Raw genomic sequence first — 7,313 nt, 5'->3', positions numbered from 1 at the left:
TTTTTCCGTCAACCACAGCCCAGTTCTAGCTATGGAATCTTTTGTCTCATGAACCATTTTCTTCCAACTGCTTTTGTAGACATTTTCTTTGGTACCTGCAGTCCCCCAATAACAGCTGCAGTTTTGGGGAGGCTTGAAACTGTGACCTGGTGCCTCTTGAAGTCAATGATGTTTGTGCTTGCTTTCAGAAGGGGCAGGATCCAAGCCAATATGTTTGTTTTCTGGGCAGAAGAATACCAAGAGTCAATACTAATCTCTCACCTCAGTTTTTTTCTTCCTCTCTGCAGGAATGGACATACACATACAACCACCAAGTCCGCCAGCAGCAGCTGTGTTTGTCTGTGTACACACTCTTCCCTGGTTCCCAGGTGCTGCTGTCACCTTGTAAAGAAGGTGACAACAAGCAGGTGAGCCCTTTCACTGATCCCCCATTTTCTTTGAGATTCCCTTTCTTTCATCATAGTATTACTGCACAGTAAATGGCCTGTGTGTTCTGACTTCATCTGGGAAGCACAGTCTATTCAGGAGCACAGGCTCTGGCCTGTTCAGCCCTTTGCCTCTTAAATGAGTGTGTTGATAAGGATGTCTATTAGTGAGGGTGGTGATCTGGATACTTATCTGCAGAAGTCAAACCCAAACTGGCAATTTAGTTCACACGGGCTGCCAGTCAGGCAGCAGATGCTAACGTTTCTCTGCAGTTAATCACTGAGCTGGCATTTGAACCAGTGACCTGGGGAAAAAGCTGTTAGTAATATATTATCTTCCTGAAGCCAGGCAGAGGCCGAGCTCAAATGAGTGTGCTTCTGATGGGAAAAATGCTCAGCATGTGCTCTGCTTGGTGCGAGTTTGGGGACCTTGTGCTTCCCAGCATCAGGCCACAGAGGCTTAGTGACAACTGTCCTTTTGATGCTGGAACAGTATAGTAAAAATATAATGGGGCGGAAGCTTGTTCATCTGTTTCTCCTCTCGTGTGTCTCTCTCCTCAGCGATGGGGTAAAGTTGGGTCACACATTGAACACATAGCCTCACGCTTCTGTTTGGACACTGAGACGATTGGGGACACGAATGAAAGTATTAAAGAGCTTGTCATCAACCCTTGTGAGAGCACAGCCATGAGTCAGCGCTGGGACATGGTGATGTCTTGACCTGCTGGAGGAGGTGCACGGCAGGGACGGGCACTGAGACGTTGCTACACGCAGCCAAGATGCACCAGCTGGAGCTCAAATGCAAAACCATTGGGGTTCCTTGTGTGCTGTGGAAAGGAAGAAGAATCGTTCAGATAAAAATGGGACACAGTGCTCCAAATTGAACAACGCATTTTGACTCTAAGGCACGCAGCTGGTATTGGCCTGTTGGCAGTCATACATTCAAAGAGAAGAGATGGCAAAAAACAAGCTTGAAATGTTTTAGAGGGATGCTGGGGCTCCTGCTATGGCCTGTATAGAACTTCAGTGTGCACAGTATTGGTTATCCACCTGAAAACGCAGGTAGAAGAGCCTTGAAGACCAAAAGGAAACTTGAACTGAGCAAAGCAAGCATCTCAATAGCTTTTGAGGGTTGAGGTGGGTGCACAAGGTGGGATGTGCCAAGGGATGCTAAGAAACATCTCCAGGGATCAAGTGGAAAACACTGAATTATCTTTGCACCTTTTACTGCTGTGGATGTTCTTGTCTCTGCAGACAGCATTGGGTGGAGCCGTGTTGCACGTTTGAATTTGTACCTAATCCACGTACATGTTATGTATACAGAGGCAGAGCAGTCATTTATGTCTGTGGCCAGGATCAAAACAGCAGGTAGTGGGGGAATCCTGCTTTGTGCTAACTGCACATGGGGCTTGTTGAATCTCCAAAGCCCAAGCAAACAGAGGATTCAGTGTGTGAGATTAAAGGATATAAACCGCTGTGAAGCTGGGAGGAAACGCAGTAACATGATTATTTCTTCTCTCTGGAGGCCATGGGTCACTGAAAACTCCCCTATAATCTCTCTATGTGTCTCTCACTGCTTCAGATCTGGACTAAATCAAATTTTCACTTTTATTCCATAAAAGTAATATTTTTGGTAATTGAAGGTAATTGTGTCATATTTCTGTTTCTCAATTTCCAAACTACAGAAGAGGGGACTGCCATGAAGTGCTGCTACTAAAGGAATGGTGAAGGTAATTAAAATTAGAGACTGCTCTGAGAAAGGAAAAGGGATATTACCTGGTTTTGCTTCCCAGGTATCTTGTAGTCCAAGATATGAAGTACTGAAGAAAAGGTTTGGGATTCCCCAGTCACACTGTGAGCAGGGAAGTCTGTGTCACGACGTACCTCTCTCTCAAAGATATTTAACATAGGCAGACCTGGCAGAAATTATTTCTTCAGCTTTTGGAGATAAGTCATCAACCAGAGGTCATGGCAGGTGCTATCAGTATGTGGGAGTGAGGTGTGACTGCCAAAGGACAATAGGACAGATGACCTCAGAAAGGGTCTTAGGCATAGAAGACTGGAAGGTTGTTTCTAGCCTGTCTTTCAGGGCAGCTGCTACTACAGCAGCAGATAACAGGCACTGGATCTCCAAGAGCTGTGCATGCAGCTCTTGTGAAGTAAAAACTCTCAGAGAACTTTTGCAGGACTGTCAATGCGACTTGAAAAAGAAAAATATAGTTTGTGTCTCTAAAAATGCTAGGATTTAATGAAAATCCTATCCTTTTTTTCCTGTGCTGCAAACTGGAGGTAAAATACCATAAGCTTTAAGCCTTCAAGCACTCTCAGCATCCCTTCTTGAATAAATTGCTGGCTTTCAGGATTTTACTGCCTCAGTTTCTCCTCCCTCAGTGCTGGGAGAAAGCCATATGTGTAAATCTCCCTGCCTTTGAAGCAGAACCAGTATAGCTCTTTATGTACAAAAGGTCGCAGTGCAACATGCTTTTCATGTGCTGCAGTGATTACTAACCTCATCAAGCTCCCTTGGTGCACGCCTCAAGGGCCTCTGTTATGAAAGGGCTGGAGCAAGCTGTCATTTCATGGTGGGAGGTGGCATTGTTTCCATGCCACCACTTTGCAAAGGAGACAAAGGGAAGCACTTAAAATGGAATGGACCCATTTCAAAAAGAAGGGCAGTGACTTTGGGCTTCTTCTATTTAATTAAACAGGGAAATATCACACTTCTCACAATAGTGGTGTCAGGCAAGTGGTAGTAATTCCCAGTCTAGTGCTTACAAGGGAAAGCAGCTCCCAGGAGCTTGAAGCTTAACAGGTTCACACCTGTACTGTGCCTACAGCCTGGGACTGCCCAGCTGCTGGCACTTCGATTCTGAAAATCTTGGCGTTAGTTTTGAAGTTCAGCACCTGCCAGGTACACTGAGTAGGACCTCAGACCTATCTAGCTCTACTGTTTTCCAACAAAGCTGAAAATACCCCTTCTGCTGACAGCCAAAGCTCTCTAAACAGGTAATGCTCTTTGCCTTAGCAAAAACAGCTACCTCACGACTTGTGTGTGTGTGCTTGAGCACAGGGACCCATGGGACCTGCAGGAATGTATTCTAGGAAGGAATTGTTTGACCAGCTTTTCAGCTCTCTTGCCTTTTGCGAAACACCAATGCTGTACCAAATCCCTCCTATTCCAAAACATGCACTAAGGTGATCACTGTGAACATGTTTGGGGGCAATGGAAGGCAGGCAGTGGGGAGGGCGACATCAGGAATGGTGTTCCCTGCTAGAGAGTAGTAACTAAGTTCAGCTGAGCCCAAAAGCCACCTAACAGACATGGGTAAAGCAGCCACTTGGCAAGCTGGTGATTGTGTCTCACACATATATCAGCTGTAACCCTTAGGCTACAACTTATTTCATGGTCCAAGAAATGAGATTATCCCTGTGGATCAGCAATGTTTTCGGAGAAGCCTGAGACTATCAGCCTAACTCCTGGGAAGGTTTATATAAGCTGGCAATGCTCTGGCAGTCTCCAGAGTCAGCCCCCCTATGGCATTTAGCAAATCTGCTTAATATCCCTGCAGAGACCTTGCATCATGTCAGGGGAAAGGTTAACTGCTGCTGAAATCCAATGCATACCTTTAGGTTTATTTCACTTATTAAAATAGACTGAAGACAGGTTTTTGCTTTGTATTTGTTCCTTGTGTAGGCCTTTATTATCATGCTGTGAACAGATAAATGTGACGGATAGGTATCTAGATGGGCTCCCATGCCAATACTTCTTAAGCCCTAATGTCATTTGGTAGTAATGCTTTTTGGTAACATTTTGCGCTGCCTTGGAAGAAAATAAGATAAAGTAGAAAATATGATTCTAATCCTGGCTGTTGAGCTTTTTGACAGCCTTTATGATCTACAGGTAAGTCATTTCTTGTGCCTTGGGAAAATTAGATTCAGAACAGGAAACTTGGGGCTAGAACTACTACTGGCTTTTAAAGAGCCAACTAAGGCTATTAAAAAAAAACCACATCAAAAAGACCCCAAACAAAAACTCAAACAAGCACTAGCCCTTCCCTCATGAAGGAGATCCGTGTTCCACTGAGAAAAAAATCTATCTGGTTTTAGTTGGGCTGGAGAAGTCTTGCAGTCCTTATGTTGCTGCTTATGTGATTTCCAGGTATTTTGTGTTCACCTTCTCTCTGTACCAGTGAGTACCATAAGATAACAACAAAAATCATCAGTGCTTGGAACCTCAGGTTACAACATGGCAAGGTAGTAATTTAATAGTAAAGAGATGGAAACTGAATTCAAAGGTTTTGATTATTCAGCAATGCAACAGGAAAATAGATAGATGGAGACTGGTGGTTCAAGACAAGCAGCAGCCCTGAGTGCTAATCCCTTCTTCTGCTTCTAGGAGTGGTTTGGGATAGCTTACTTCATTTCCCTGCCACAGCTTCCCAAACTTTTAGTGAAGACTGAATGTTTTGAACAGAGAGAAAGCCAAGGATTAGTTTTTGTTGCATGCAATTCCAGCAGTACTGGACTGGCAGTCTCTGGAGCTATTAGCTCCATGAACCCATTTTATCTGCCTGAAGAGGGTCTGATTCAGACGGAGTTAATTTTCTTCATAACAGCCTGTAATGTCTTGTGTTTTAGACTGATGACCAAAACAGTGTTGATAACACACCACAATGTTTTAGTTTGACAACACACCTGTTTTAGTTATTGCTGTGCCTGCGCAGTGTCAAGGCCTTCATCTCTCACCCTGCTAGGTAGCAAGTAGGCTAGGGTTGGGGAAGAGGGTTTGGAGGCAACACAGCTGGGTCAGCTGACCCAAACTGACCAAAGACACATATCATACCAAATAATGTCACACTCAGCAATAAAACTGGGGGGAGTTTTGCTTTGGGAGGTGTTGCTTAGAGACCTGACAGAGCATCAGTCTGCAAGTGGTGAGTGACTGCATCACTTTTTTGTTTTTGTTTTCTTTTATTTTCCTTCACTTATTAGACTGTCTTTATCTTTACCCACAAGTTTTTCTCATTTTTGCCCTTCTGATTCTTTCTTCTATCCCATTTGGCAGGGAGTGAGGGAGTGTCTGGGTGGGGGCTTAGCTGCCAGACGAGGTCAACCCACCATACTGCCCTAAGCAAACCGAGGTCTGTAGTGTATCAGGATTCAAGGCTCGGGCTCTGATCACAACTGTGCAATAGGATCTGCACTGCTCAAATTTCTGATCTTAAAAGCTTTAGTGAAGAGCTATGGGCTAGGATTGTTGGTAGAAGTGGTAAAGGAAGGAAAATCAAGCATATTGCACACAAGCAGCAAAAGAAACTGTAGCTCATTAATGTGCTGGCTAAATTAATTTTGAATGATCGGTCCAGCTCCAGTTTTAATATGCAGCTGCTTTAGATGGCCGAAGAGTTTAAGGAAGCCTGGTATGAGTTTCCAGCTTATGTTGAAACTTAAGTGGAATTTTCCCAGATTTATGGATGTTTTCCAAATGTCCACTGTCCTATTACTTGCTGGAAGTGCCTTCAGAACCCCATAAGAATAAAAACCTGTTGCAAGCTACCACCTCTCCAACTGAGTCTAATTAAGTTTCAAGTTGAGCTGCATTTTAGCTTAGAGCTGATGAAAAACAACATGTAAATTTGCAGGTAAGAATGCTGCTTTTGTGGTGTAAATGGCTGTTTTGTTTTTTCTGGTATTACTTGGGCTCTGAAGAAATCCAAGCTGGTTGAGTGTGATGTACAAAAGAAAACATGACTGAGTTTCAAGACTGAGTTTTGCATAAGCACTCATCTAGTAATTATCTATCAATTGTCCATATCAATGAGTAATGTCTCTCATTTTCCTATGATTTATATGAAAGAAGTGTCCTGACAAGATATTGCTACTGCACAGGGTTGAATTCAGTTGTAAAACCAACCAACCAACCAACCAACCAACCAACCAACCAACGAAGGAGGAAAAAAAGGAGAAGGAATGTTCATAGCTTGTATGTAACCTGATACATGCAATAAAAGAAAGATATTGCAAAATTAGAACTGTTCCCAGGCTGAAAGGTTCAGGTTTATAACAGCATCAGAGCACAATCTGCCTAACCCTCAGTTTTCTTACTAAGACCATGTGCCTCTGCAGTCCTCCTGTGGTCCTTCAGAGAAGCCATACTTCTGTCAAGTATTAAACATGCACTACATGGTCCCAACTAACTCTGGCCATGGCCTAGTGATCCATGTGTCTGTTTGTGTGCGTGTCTGCAGCAGACAGTGCCTCCTTCTCTCAGCTTCTGAGAAGTTGTCTGAGCTTATTCTAATAGAGATCAGCATCCTGGTGCTGTAGTGGTGTTTTTGCATTTGAAATGTTTTCAGAGTTAGAAACGTTTTGAGCAGTTTTTGTGTATTCTGCTCCTGCTGACAATTCCTGAATCACCCCCATGTACATCCAGCCTATGTTCTCTTACAGAGATGATTGTTTTCTCTAAATGCACAATCAGACCCAAAGTATACATGTAGTCACAACCAGATCCAAGGGTGTTACTAACATTAGCTCTAATCCTCTTGGCCTAAGCCAAAACAATTTAGATAGTGATTACAAATTTTACTGGACTTCAGCTGCCTGAGGCCACTGACAACAAGGACATACAGCACTGATATCTCATAAGAAGCAAAAGAGCAAGTGGTGTTGGGAGAGAATGCTCCAAATCCTCATCCTGAGGCTGCTTTCACCTCCTTACTAATCCTTGGGAAGTTGACCTGGGGAAGATTGTGCGCAAGGTAAGGTGAACGGGAGTTTTCCTAGAGATCTGGCAGTTGTGGGAAGCACGGGCAGGTGGTCTGACTGACACCTGAACTGATGGAGGGCAAGGTGGGTGGGTTCACACAAGATGCACAATAAGTTGAG

The 7,313-nt window shown here is 43.8% G+C and overlaps 1 long non-coding RNA gene across 1 annotated transcript; it reads left to right on the top strand.

Annotated features, from left to right (window-relative positions):
• Positions 1–268: 268 nt before the first annotated feature.
• On the top strand, positions 269–6,614 carry LOC113962177. Its single transcript, XR_003532462.1, has 2 exons — positions 269–407; positions 987–6,614. It is a non-coding gene; the product is annotated as an uncharacterized LOC113962177 (long non-coding RNA).
• The last annotated feature ends 699 nt before the right edge of the window (positions 6,615–7,313 follow it).

Source organism: Neopelma chrysocephalum, unplaced genomic scaffold (assembly GCF_003984885.1).
Source record: "Neopelma chrysocephalum unplaced genomic scaffold, ASM398488v2 Primary Assembly neopelma1_116475, whole genome shotgun sequence".
Taxonomy (NCBI): Eukaryota; Metazoa; Chordata; class Aves; order Passeriformes; family Pipridae; genus Neopelma; species Neopelma chrysocephalum.
This window is presented reverse-complemented; position numbering and strand designations above follow the sequence as displayed.